At 36.3% G+C, this 13,700-nt stretch overlaps 1 protein-coding gene across 26 annotated transcripts in view; it reads left to right on the forward strand.

Annotated features, from left to right (window-relative positions):
• slc8a1b (solute carrier family 8 member 1b) overlaps window positions 1-13,700 on the forward strand; it is a 200,561-nt gene that overhangs the window by 13,281 nt on the left and 173,580 nt on the right. For 11 of the 26 annotated variants that reach the window (XR_015512828.1, XR_015512827.1, XR_015512830.1 and 8 more), the window contains one exon: window positions 12,872-12,969. The exons of 13 other annotated variants lie outside the window; for them this stretch is intronic. The gene's annotated coding sequence lies outside the window, so the exon portion shown is untranslated. The remainder of the gene's footprint in view (window positions 1-12,871; window positions 12,970-13,700) is intronic. 2 more of the 26 variants (XM_087289642.1, XM_087289641.1) reach the window with 1 other exon arrangement.

The following is a 13,700-nucleotide window of genomic DNA, read 5'->3' on the forward strand; positions in this document are numbered from 1 at the left end:
TGTATTGTGAAAAAGATGGATGATGGTTTGGCCTGTTTAGTTTACCAATGAAAACTAAATATGAAGAGTTCAGATGCAAAAACCTCTAAATGCCGTGTGAAAATTCCTTCTAAAATGAGCTTTTTCAACAGGCTCCTATGTGCAGGTTCAGTAATTTGACTTTTATGCCAAAAAATAAATTCTTTTTATTCAGTGTGTCACGATTTAAATTTTAAATAGAAATCTACCGAAATTCATGCTTTATCTCGATTATCGAATCCAAAAAATGGAATAGTTAGTGCTTCTACGTCCCCATGTCAAGTGAGCTTGGCTTTCCAAGCAAAAAAAAAAAAAACACCGAAATTGAACCCCCCTCCTCTTTCACTGAAGTTGACGATGTAGAAGTATTTTGGATTTCCAGTGAGTTATGTTGACAATTTCGTATTGTCGACAAAAAAAAAAAGTTTATACCACATTATCCCACCGGCAGCATGACTAACATGGCAGGGTATCTAGTAATAGAAAGGTATTTAGTGGTAGAAAACTCCGGTTTTAGCCATTTAATAAGCATGCTAGTATCGCACTACAAAATTCCAGGTAGAATGTATCTCACAGCTACGGCGATACCCTCCATGCACAGTAATGTAAACTGCAGTTACAAAAGAGAAATTAGATGGCAGGTTATTTTGTATAAGTTTCCTATTGACTGATGATACAAGTTATTGTTACATTATATTGTTAATAAACATTTTAAATGGTATATTAATGTGTGATACATTGCGAACAAAGGTCAGATATTATTATATTGCATGAGTCTTAAAATGGCTTAGCTTGTGCTTTCAATTTTTTCTTTTTTTTTTAAATCGAGAATCAAATCAAATCGTTTCTTTAGAATTTAAAACGTAATGAAATCGAGGATTTGCAGGATTGTGACATTCTTACTTTTCATGGTCTTCAAAGTAAAATAAATCAACATAAACAAAGAAGGTTGAGAAAAATGTTTATTTGCAACTGAAATTTCAAACGACCCTTAGAGGTTTTTGCATCTGAATTCTTCATATGTTATTATTATTTATTAATATTTGATTCATAATCTGAACACATTGCTGATATTTTAATTATTAACCTTCCCTTCCTAATTTACAATTGCATGTTTAATGTAGTTTAATGAATTTGTAACTGTTTGTAGTTTGTTTTTGTTAGTGACTGAAAATAGTTAGTACACAGCAGATTTTTCCGTATTTTTAGTGACGCCAGTCAGACATTTCCCTGCTGCTAGTTCTCTCCATTTGCATATTGCCATTTCTGCAGTGACAGATTATGTAAGCTTAATTCACTGTAATATGCTTTCAATAGCTCGGCCCAATTTGTGTCTATTTTCAGTACTTAGCCATCGCATGTGGCTTGGTTCAGTTTCACCTTGGTGTCTCATTCTTTCTCCTTTTATAGACGTTTTGAACTTTGACAAATGTAAAACTCTGTTTTTTATGTCTTAAAGGGATAGTTCACTCAAAAGTGATCTGCCATCATTTAAAACTCTTATGAGTAGGACTAGGTGATTTGGTCTAAAATCTAAATATTGAATTAAATTTTTTATTTTGTCCTCCATAATTCTCTGACAGTTTCCCGGAGATGGGTTGCGCTTGGAAGGGCATCCGCTGCGTTAAAAGCGTGCTGGATAAGTTGGTTCATTCTGCTGTGGCGACTCCGGATTAATAAAAGGACTAAGCTAAAGAGAAAATGCATGAATTTGAAATAAATGTTGGCAGTATTATTAGTAAAATTGTTATATTGCTCACAAAATAGAGACAGATTTTTTGAACAAAGTGTGCATCACGTGATTTTAAAATAATTAAAGGGAAACGCACACATACACAGTCTATTATTTATGATTATTTATGGAAAATCAAAGCTGAAATTAAAGCACAAACTGATTAAAACGAACAGTTCCTTTTTTTCTTATAATAAAGTACAAATAAATTGCGCTTTTGAAAACAAAATTATTTTAATGAACGCTACCTTAATGTACAAGTAGCTAAAACTCACTCATTTAGAGGCAGAAACTGGTGGACACGCAACCACTTTAATCATAAGGTAAACGCAAAACAAACGTTTCCATATGGAGCTCCTCCACAGGACTTGACGCATAAACACTTGCTCCAATGGGGTCTCTGGACCGTATGCGTGCGCTCAATGCAGAAGTATAAAATAGCCTCAACAGAGCAGGGTCACGTGGCTCCACACACAGTAGGGAAAGTAATCAAAAAAATCAACCAAGAAAAATTTGATCGATTATAGGTTCTGAATGTCAATTTCAATTACTTTTCAAATAATCGCCTAGTCCTACTTATGAGTTTCTTCTGTTGAGCATAAAAGAGGGCATTTTGATGGAAGCTGGAAACCAGTGTTCAGTGACTTCCATTCTATTTACTATATGGAAGCCACTGGTTAAACTTTTTCTTCAAAATAATTTTTGTGTGTTCAACTCATGAAGTTTTGCAAGCACTTGAGTGTAAGTGTATAGCGAGTAAATTTTCATTTTTGGATCAACTAAAATGGGACTCTAGTTATTAGTGCCCATCAGTCTGGATGTACTGTAACTTTTTATTGATACTATATGTGGGATTTGGGGAAACATTTAGTTTCACTGGTAGGCTCTTCTACAGAAGTGGTGCATTGAGTTGGAAATGAAAATATTGTTTTGGTCTTTATTATGCTTTTGTCGTGCTGATTTAATCAGTGCCGTCTGTTTGCTTGGAAATACAATTTTCCCAAATACAATTACATTCAAGTGAAATAACCACTGGTATATTTGAGCTGTCTAATCAATTTAGTAAATTGTGTGTTCACCGGTTGTTTTGCATATATATAAGTGAGGGAGCGTGAAAGATAAGGAATATAAGAATAGAGAGAGAGCAAGAGAAAATAAGTGAGGACCGGTAACTGGAAAAACACAAATGGGGAAATTTGCTGCAGAAAGATTTGTGTGACATTTCAAGTCATGTTCTTCTCCGTGCACGTCTGCTGAAGTCTAAACAGACTAAAGCTGTTTTGAGCTGCAGCTGACAGATCTGGAGACAGAATCAGGAGGGAAGAACACACATGTATGCGCACCCACATACAAACTTTCAGAAACGCTGCAAAATGTAATGGTTTAAAAATATTTTTCCATTATATTTGTGTTATTCGTCAGGATATTTGTTTTAAGCTTACTATTAAATTTAGTTTAATTTAGTAAATTTAATTTATTTTATTACGAAATTGCTGGTTTTTAACCTGTGCAAAAGCTTTTTAATCCAATACTTTTTTTTTTGCCAAATATAATTATTAACATTTTGTGCAGATACAATTTCATATACATACAAAAATAAATACATTAATACACTTTTCTGCTTTTTCACAACTAAGAACCAATTACACCCAATGAAAACAAAAAACATTAATACAATAAATGTATAAATAACAAAAAACTAACAATGAAAGTAAATAATAATAATATATTAGTAATAATAATAAACATTTATTCCACTTCTGCTTTAAGATCAGTAGTGTCAATATAATTCAACAAAGGTTTCCATGTTTTGTAAAAAGACTTTAAATACCCTCTTAATAAAAACCATTTTTTTCCCAACTTTAAACACACACAAAAAAAAATATTTTATCCATCTGTCATATGAAAATGGATATGTTTGTTTCCACTTAAGAAGAATAAGCCTTCTAGCCAATAATGTGGTTCAAGCCTCAACGTTCTGTGTTGTTGAAGGCAAATTTGGCTCTAAAGGAATTCTAAATAGTGCTGTTAGAGGGTTTGGAGTGGCTAATATGTTTAAAGTCTTTTCAAAAGTATCAAATATTTTAGACTGAAACACTGTCAATCTTGGACAAGGCCAAAACATTTGCTGGAGGTTGTTGACACCTATTACAAGTATTACTTCTATTTTGGGTATATTTTGGCTAATCTGGTATTAGTGTAGTGTGCACTGTAAAAAAATATTGCATTGCATTAAACCGTGTCAGGCTCATATAGAAGAACTGTGTACAAAATTGAGTATATAATACCATTCTATTACACTAATGGTGATCCTTAACTCTTGTTCCCAGGTATTCTTAGGCAAAGAGAGTAAGAATTCAAAGAATCATTCATTCATTTTCTTTTCGGCTCAGTCCCTTTATTAATCTGGGGTCGCCATAGCGAAATGAACCACCAACTTATCCAGCATATGTTTTACGCAGCGTATGCCCTTCCAGCTGCAACCCATCTATAGGGAAACATCCATACACACTCATTCATGCTCATACGCTACGGACAATTTAGCTTACCCATTCCATCTGTACCGCATGTCTTTTGGACTGTGGAGGAATCCGGAGCACCCAAAGGAAACCCACGCAAACGCAGGGAGAACATGCAAACGCCACACTGAAACGCCAACTGACCCAGCCAAGGCTCAAAACAGCGACCTTCTTGCTTTAAGGCGACAGCACTACTACTGCATCGCCCAAAACTATCACTGAATACTTTTAAAGAAATTAGTAAGTTCATAAATCATTTTTTAAAATTATAAATGAAATTTTTTATAAATATGAATGGAATGTTTTTTTAAATAATATTTTATTCCTCTTTATCTAATTTATCTTATTTATTCATATTTATCATTCATTTTTTTGTGATTTTTCTTTTTAAAACATGATCAACAGTCACGTCATCATCATTCTACTGCACTGTGCTGATTTTGTGCTCAAGAACACAATGTTAAAATGATTGATATTTACCACAAGTTACAACTTTTTATATAGTAGAAATAATGATACATTTCATTATTTAAAAATAAAAAAAAATATTTATCCTGAAAAAGATATATGACTAGTAAGACACATTTTCAAATATAACTGTGTTACTTTTACAATATAAAGTCTTTCTGAAAACCTTTGACGCATCAATGCAGGAATAGAATGCAGGAATAAAACTCAAGTCACAATTGTTATATAATAAAAGCAAATGACAAACACAATGAGGGAAATGATCAATACATGTAACTTCAGTGGTGATATTTAAATCGAATATTCTGAAGAACTATTGCTGTAATCCAAGACGACATCTTTCCAAGCACAATTTTGCATCAGAAGTACACTTAACTAGATGCAGTATTTCTGGTAAACAACAAACGTTGAGTAACAAATTGACTTTTGCTGAGGATGGAAAGAGCAGGCGTGATCAAAACCAACAGATAGACTGTTACAGATAGAGTTGGAAGGAAGAAAGAGAGAAAACAAGAGTGAGTCATGGAGAGAGAAAAAGAGAAGGAGAGAGAGAGAGGAAGTCAGAGGAGTGAGAGAGTTGAGTGATTATGATGCCCGTTGCTGGGAGACTGAATCCTGTGTAGTTGGAGTGCATGTGAAATGATGGAGTGATGTGGGCTGACAGCCGTGAGTGTGTGTTTGTGTGTGTGTGTTTGCATTTACGTGCCTTCATATTTGCTGCCATCCATGTTTCTTTTCCATGCCAAAACCGAGTGTTCATGTCTTCAGTATACTAGCTATAAAGAGCATGATGACAACCCTTATGGAAGAACACAAACGGCGGTCCGTTGGCATGGTTATTGTATAGGAAACGCCACTTTCAGCAACTGAACCCACCATAAACCCTGTTGTTTACCCCAGTTTAAACAGGAAGACTACGGAAAGCATTTAAGTCCTGTGAGGACTACAGTAATACAGGTTTACAAATAGCTGAGCGCTCAACATCTCGCTGCTATCTGATCTACAGCTCCTCTGAGGGAGAAATGAGTCCTTGTGAAAACACAACAGCTGGCAGAGACAGCTCCAGAACAGTGTGCCTGTACAGTACATCCAAATAGACTACAACACCGTATTAAGGAATTGAGTCAATTGTTTTAAACCATCAATCTTAAGTGTTTTTTTTTTACTTAATGCTTTCTTGTTTAAAAATAAGCTAGTCTTTTTAATAATAAATCCAAGTAGCTTTTTCTCAAGTTGAAATATTACATAACTCTATTTTGCTTTTAATATTGACATTTTTTGTTTTGCTGCTGTAAAGATTGAACGGTGTAAATTTCCAGAAAATGAAAGTCTAAATCTAAAATCTTATCTAAACAAGCTAGGTTCTTGTTTGAGCACCAATAGAATAGAATGGAACAGAACTGGTTCATTCCACTAGGGCTGGGAAATTAATTGAAAAGTAATCAAAATCGTCATTCAGATCCTATAATCAATCTAATTTTTCCAGATCGATTTTTATTATTTTTTTTCAGTTACTTTTCCCTATCACGTATGGAGTCACCCCCCCTTTGTTAAGGATGATTTATACTTCTGCATCAAACTCACGATTATGTTCTGGCGCAGCCTTCGTGAGCTCCTATTCCTGCGCACCTCTCAAAAAATTAAACTTTACGTCGCACGTTTGCACATTGATGATGATTGAAAGCTGCACCAGAGATGCCTTGAGATTATTTGAGATATTTTCTCTTATGATGTTCAATAAATAATTATAGTGCATGTTTCCTCCAATTATTTTAAAATCAAGTAATGCTCCCTTCCTTTAAAAATCTCGCACTTGTAATATGTGAAAATATTTACTGTGCAAAACTTGTCAGTGAACTATGAGGCCAAAAAAGAAATGAAACAATCGTTTATTAATTGTAATCGAGGTAAAATGTTCACTTAATTGAGATTTAGATTTAGGCAAAATCACCCAGCCCTAAAAAATAAGAGATAGAATAGAATACAGTACAATAGATTACAATAGTATACAACTGGATCATTCCACTGTGGCCACCCCTGAAGAAGCAGGGAATAAGTCAAAGGATAGTGAGGAATAGAATAGAATAGAATAGAATAGAATAGAATAGAATAGAATAGAATAGAATAGAATAGAATAGAATAGAATAGATGTTTTGATAGACAGATTCATGGATTGATATATACATGGATGAACAGATGGATGAATATGCCGTTGGATAGGAGATAGATGTCTATGCAGATGGAGCGAAGGAGGGATGGAAGATATACTGTATGGGTGTAAGGATAAAATACAGATATTACTGGGTGGTTGTATGTACAGGTATTTAAATGGATGGATATGTGGATGGATGGATGGATGGATGGATGGTTTAATAGAAATATATGCAGCTACAGTATAAGGAGAGACCAATGAATACATTGTTACAGATAGATGGATAATGTATACAGATAGACTAGACTGATGAATGGATATATGTTTACATAAAACAGATATGTTGATGGATGCATGGATGGATACATATGTGGATGGATGAAATTAATAAATATACATTACAGACAAACAGACAGACTTATATCCAGAGGGATGGATATATAGGTAAATATATGTAGATGGATGTAATATAAGTTGGCTACATTTAGACGAGCACTACATGGACAACTGAGCATGCATCTGAACAACTACTGTGTGCGTTAGTTATGGTTTTGGCATACTGTTTGATGCATATCCTTCATGCTGTCTCAAAGGTGAACTTTGTCTCCATGCATGCATGAGGCTGTGAGTTGCAGTGATCATTTCTGAAGATGTTTTCCGTATTAAAAATTGGCCTGTATTCCAGGAGTACGTTGCGTAATTGATGCTGTATGTTTGTGTGTATGCACGTATTGGAGTGTGACGAGCATGATGTCTGTATAATGTAGTTTTAATGTCGGCGAGTGATCCTGTTGGTCACAGCTCTTTGTCTGGCTGTGATATTGTGACGTTCTCAGAAAGCGCATGGCTCATAAATCCTTTAAATTTAGCAGCACTGCTTCCGCCCAACATACGTATGAAAATGCTTCCGTTCACTTTCCCGCTTTAAAAGGAGGCAGAGGCCTGCCGAGAGAAACAGCATGAAACATTGTGGAAGAAAAAGAGGAAACAGGAAAGAAGAGTGGGAAGAGCTGAAGGGAGAGTGAAAAGGAAACCATACTGTACTTACGAATCCAATCCTAGCATCCACACACTTCTGAGGTTTTGTTGTTTAGGTCTAGGGAGAACTGTAGGGTCGTCTGTGTGTTTACAGAATGTTGTTTACATTCGATGACAGGCCTAAGATCTTCCTGAAAGCACCCATGTCATTTCAAGTTGTCTTGTTTTGCTGGCTTTCTATTGTACCTTCCACTGAAAGCACAAATTCAAGCCTTTTAATGCCATACACAGCATAAAAAGAAGCTCTCAGCGATTATTGTCTTTCAATCTGTCTTTATGTCCGAGCCGTTATTGTAAGAGCAATTTTTTGAAAGTGCTTTCTGGCAGCCTGCAATCTGTATTTGCCACAAAATACAGTTGATTTTATCTGGTGTTTTTATGGATGATGTAACATGATTTTTATAATGAAACTTTATAAACCCAATACTAAAACCAAACATGTTATAATATTCTTAATTATGGCTTTCAGTATAATACAGTAGGTTAGAAATAGTTTGGTATAATGCTCAGAAATATTATAGCAATTATAACAATTAATTTGAACAACTATTATATAACTAATATACACTTACTGGCCACTTTATTAGGTACAACTGCCCAACTGCATGTTAACGCAAATTTCTAAACGGCCAATCACATGGCAGCAACTCAATGCATTTAGGCATGTAGACATGGTCAAGACAAACTGCTGCCGTTCAAACAGAGCAGCAGAATAGGGAAGGTGATTTAAGTAACTTTGAACTTGGCTTGGTTGTTGGTGCCAGACTGTGCTTGTATTTCAGACACTGCTGATCTACTAGGATTTAAATGCACAACCATCTCTAGGGTTTATAGAGAAAGGTCCGAAAAAGAGAGAATATCCAGTAAGCACCAGTTCTGTGGGCGCAAATGCCTTGTTGATGTCAAAGATCAAATGAGAATGACCAGACTGGTTTGAGCTAATAGAAAGGCAACAGTAACTCAAATAACCACTTGTAACAACAGAGGCATGCAGAAGAGTATCTCTGAACACAAAACATGTCAAACCTTGAGGCAGATGGGCTGCAGCAGCAGAAGACCACACTGGGTGCCACTCCTGTCAGCTAAAAACAGGAAACTGAGGCTACAATTCACACAGGGTGACCAAAATTGGACAATAAAAGGTTGGAAAAACTTTGCCTGGTCTGATGAGACTGGATTTCTGCTGCAACATTCGGAGGGGAGGGTCAGAATTTGGTGTCAAAAACATTAAAGCAAGGATCCATCCTGCCTTGTATCAACGGTTCAGGCTGATAATGGTGGTGTAATGGTGTGGGGGATAGTTTCCTGGCATACTTTTTGGCCATTAGTACCAATTGAGCATCGCGTCCACACCACAGCCTACCTGAGTATTGTTGCTGACCATGTCCATCCCTTTATGACCACAATGTACCATCTTCTGATGGCTACTTCCAGTAGGATAATGCACATAAAGCACAAATCATCTCAGACTGGTTTCTTGAACATGACAATGAGTTCATTGTACTCAAATGGCCTCCACAGTCACCTGAACTCAATCCAGTAGAGCACCTTTAGGATGTGGTGGAACGGAAGATTCGCATCATGAAGGTGCAGCTGACAAATCTGCAGCAGTCATGTCAATATGGACTGAAATCTCTGAGGAATATTTCCAGTACCTTGTTGAATCTATGCCACGGAGTATTAAGGCAGTTCTGAAGGCAAAATGGGGTCCAACCCGGTACTAGTAAGGTGTACCTAATAAAGTGGCCGGTGAGTGTTCATTTGAATAATACTTTATGATATAATACATGCTGACATTTCAAATTTAAAGCATAGTTTAACCTTTTTTTTTCTTTGTGTACATCAAAGCTTACAGCTTTTTCACATCATGCTGTAAATGTAAACAACGTTTTGTTACAGTTACCTCAGATTTATGTTTAGCATTATAAAAGGGCTTGTTTTCAGCTTTAGTATTTGATTTTTAGTAACAATAACCAACATAGAATGCTGAATGCAATGTGCCTGAAGAAGACTCACATCTGTCTAGGGTAACTCAGTGAAGCTTTTCTCTAATAACAGCTACAAACCCATCTCTAAAAACACTGAAACTAATTATAAATTATGAGCACCAAGGAGAGGGGTGAATAAAAAGGATTGATATCCTCCACTTCAGAAGAGAAGGACAGACAGATGAAACCAGTTTGGCCAGCTGAGACTGGACGGAAGAAAAGAGATCAATCAGAGACGGAAACCCGGTCTCTGTTCATACTACGCTCGTCTGCTCTGCGTTGAATCTCACCAGGACCGAGTCTTGATGTCCATATAAAAATGATCTATGAGTGTGTTGTTAGAGTAGAGGCCATTGGGACAGACAGTATTCAGAAAACAAGCGGGAATAATGTACATGACAAGAGCTTTGCCATGGCTTGGAAAGCTGAATTTCTTTGGCTTCTTCTCTTTCTCGCTCAGTTGGAGTCTTTCACTCCCTGAAGGTGTTAAATTTTAGTGAGTGATATGGATTACTCACAGTGTCATGGTAACAGTAACCGCGGAGAGCAGTGGGAGGGGTCAGGCTTCTCTGACAAACAGCCTCTTAGCATACAGTAATGTGTTTGGGAACCTCAGTCAAGGTCAAAGACTGGCCACTGACCAATCGAACGTCATACTTGAATGCCTTAGGCTTGCACCAGTCACACCTCCAAGTGTTACGAAACGTTTACCACACTTTTGCTTTTCTTGCATTTAATTTATCGTTGTGTTGTAATCTACTTTTCTCTAAATGCTGAGGAGTAACCCATCACTGCTTCACTTTAATCACCTTAATTATCCAGTTGAAGCTACAGTAAGTTTTCACACTTTTTTTAAGCGGGCAACGGCATTCTTGTGGCCAGAGCTGATATAGACATGGTGATTGATGCAGATACTGGGCTTCTCCACAACATGGGGATCTTTCTGGCAGATCTAAAACTGCCTCAGTGTAAGCACTTATTAAAGGCTCTTTATAGTCATTCTGGATCAGATGTAGTTTAGAAGATAAATTTGGTTATTTATGTTAACATTTAGGGTGTGACGGTGGTGTAGTGGGTAGCACGATTGCCTTACAGCAAGAAGGTCGCTGGTTCAAGCCTCAGCTGGGTCAGTTGACATTTCTGTGTTCAGTTTGCATGTTTTCCCCTTGTTCACATGGGTTTCCCCTCAGTCCAAAGACATGCACTATAGATGAATTGGGAGAGCTAAATTGTCCGTAGTGTACGAGTGTGTTAGATGTTTCCCAGTGATGGGTTGCAGCTGAAAGGGCATTCTCTGTGTAAAACAAATAAGTTGGCGCTTCATTGTGCTGTGACGACCCCAGATTAATAAAGGTACTAAGCCGAAAGGAATTAATGAATGAATAAAGTCCTAATTTGCTTCTTATTATTATTATTAATATATGATATTAAGGTAGTTTAGGAATTGGGTAAAGGATGTAGAATAAGATCATGCAGAATATGTAGTGTTTAAGTAGTAAAAAGCAGCCAATATCTCAAAAAATATACATGCTAATGAACAACTAGTTAATAGTGGGAATTGGTCCCTAAAGTGTTATCAAATGGATTCATTTTGATTGATTGAGATGATTCTGCAGGGGAGTGAATCTTACATAAAATGTAATAAACAAACTACAAGCATAAATGAATGCAATAAAGTAAAGATAAAAGTGAGATAAACAATTTGTTCTTTATGGTTTTGTATTTAAATGTAAAAATACAATGCAAAGTCAACTCAAGATTGCATCTCATCAACATGCACGTACTGTGCAGGCCTAATTTTTAGTTTATTTACTGCATATATTTCTCAAAATGACTGTATATTCTTAAAACTATACCCAAAAAATGTATAAGCAAAACTTACTTGTGATTTCTGTGATGCAACATCTGACTTATTTAAATACATACTTAAGGATATATTTCATTCATTATTGTTTTCAGTATTTAATTATTTATTAAGTTTATAAAAAGTAATTAAAAAAGAAAATAACACATCTCTAGAATTGAGAGTTATATTTAGCATCTTTTTGTCTTAACTTAAGCACAACAATTGCAAAGAAACCATGACCAGAGCTGCGTCCCAAATCGCATACTTATGCACTATTCTACGCCATTTTATAGTATAAATAGTGTAAGTAGTGTGTTCACACTGAAAACTCTAAAAATAATAGGTGCACTTCAATTACCCGGATGATGCACTCATTCAGCCGCTAAAATGAAGTGTGAAATGATGGACACTTCACGCACTAAACGACCGCAGGTTTGCTTGCGTAGCGGAAGGGGCGGAGCTATCGGACGCACATGTTGAATATCTTTATTTATTTTGGAAGGTGAAAGCAAAATTCTCCTATGAGAGTGATTATAGCCCCTCCCGATGGTGAATGCGGTTATACTCACGGCAGGTATTATTTGATAATTCGGTCGTTTATTTCACTTATTTGGCAACCGTCAAACATCATTAGGGAAGCGGTTTGAATATCCGCTTAGTAAAAAAAACATTAGTGTGCCATTTGGGACAACACTACATACATATACTATCCTGCTGAGTGTGTAAGTGCATAAGTACATAGTGCATGAGTGCATAGTGTATAGTGTGCCATTTGGGACGCAGCTCATGAAATGTGTAGATACATTTTCTCACTTTTATTTCCTTACACTTTCCATCTTACAGTATAATCTGTTTGTCCCATATTGTATTTCTAGAGTTAGTTGTGCGTGCATGTCTAAAAATGTGAATGTAGACATCATGGTAAAGAACTGATTTTATTAGTACCTAAAGGCCATACGCACATTTTTTACTGGGCCTGTCTCTACTACTTAAGTGCTTAACACTACACTACCACTCTGTGTGGCTTCATAAACGCGCATATTTAAAGAACACAGCCTGGACGTATAAACCCCCTGAAGGCTTAAGAACCAAATCAATGAATCCCTACAGGTCGAGCCCGTCCTCTTCTGCCCCAGCCTGTTAATGGTGACCAAAACAGCCGTCTGGAGTCTCCGAGAAGTCAAGGTGAACCCCATCAGACACAGGCTGTGAGTTTAATGCTCTCCTCTGCTCCTGACACACACATACACACACACACACACACACAGAGATAGAAACAGCTGCATGCAGAGATTATAGTTAATGCTCACACTACTCTGTGGTCTGGCCTGGAGGAGGCTCGCAGTTGTTTTGATCAGAGGGAGACTTGGAGGAAAGCGATGGAAGGATGGAGGGAATGGAAAAAAATTGAATGAATGAGCTTGAGAAATTGGGTGAGCTCAGAGGTAATTTGTTAGATTTAAAATGTGGTGTGTGCGGGTATTTCAGCTACGTTACGTAATACCAGTGTAATGAGGACTCCACATCAGAGACTTTTAAATGGAAAATGTAAAAACGTATTAGAAAAATGGATTTTGTTTTGTGTAATAGAAATTATGTTAAATCATATACAGTATATGCAGCTAAGAGACCACTTGACACCAATTCTCAGTTTCTCTCCATTTTTATTGGGTTTTTTAGTAGGGCTGCATGTATCTGGAAAACAAATGACATTGCTATAATTTGTTTTTTTGTGATTTTTATATATTGCGATATAAGTATAATTTTACCAGATGGCTTGAATAACTTGATTTTTCAAAACAAACCATTTACAATCAAAGATAATTACAGCAGAGCAAAGATGCAAATAAAAAACAGAGTTCTTTATATTAGGGATGCTCCGATCAGGATTTTTGCCACCTATTCCTTGTCATGATGATCGGCCAATACAGAGTAGCAA

The sequence above is a fragment of the Danio rerio genome, chromosome 17, assembly GCF_052040795.2.
Source record: "Danio rerio strain M-AB ecotype USA chromosome 17, GRCz13ab, whole genome shotgun sequence".
Lineage (NCBI taxonomy): Eukaryota > Metazoa > Chordata > Actinopteri > Cypriniformes > Danionidae > Danio > Danio rerio.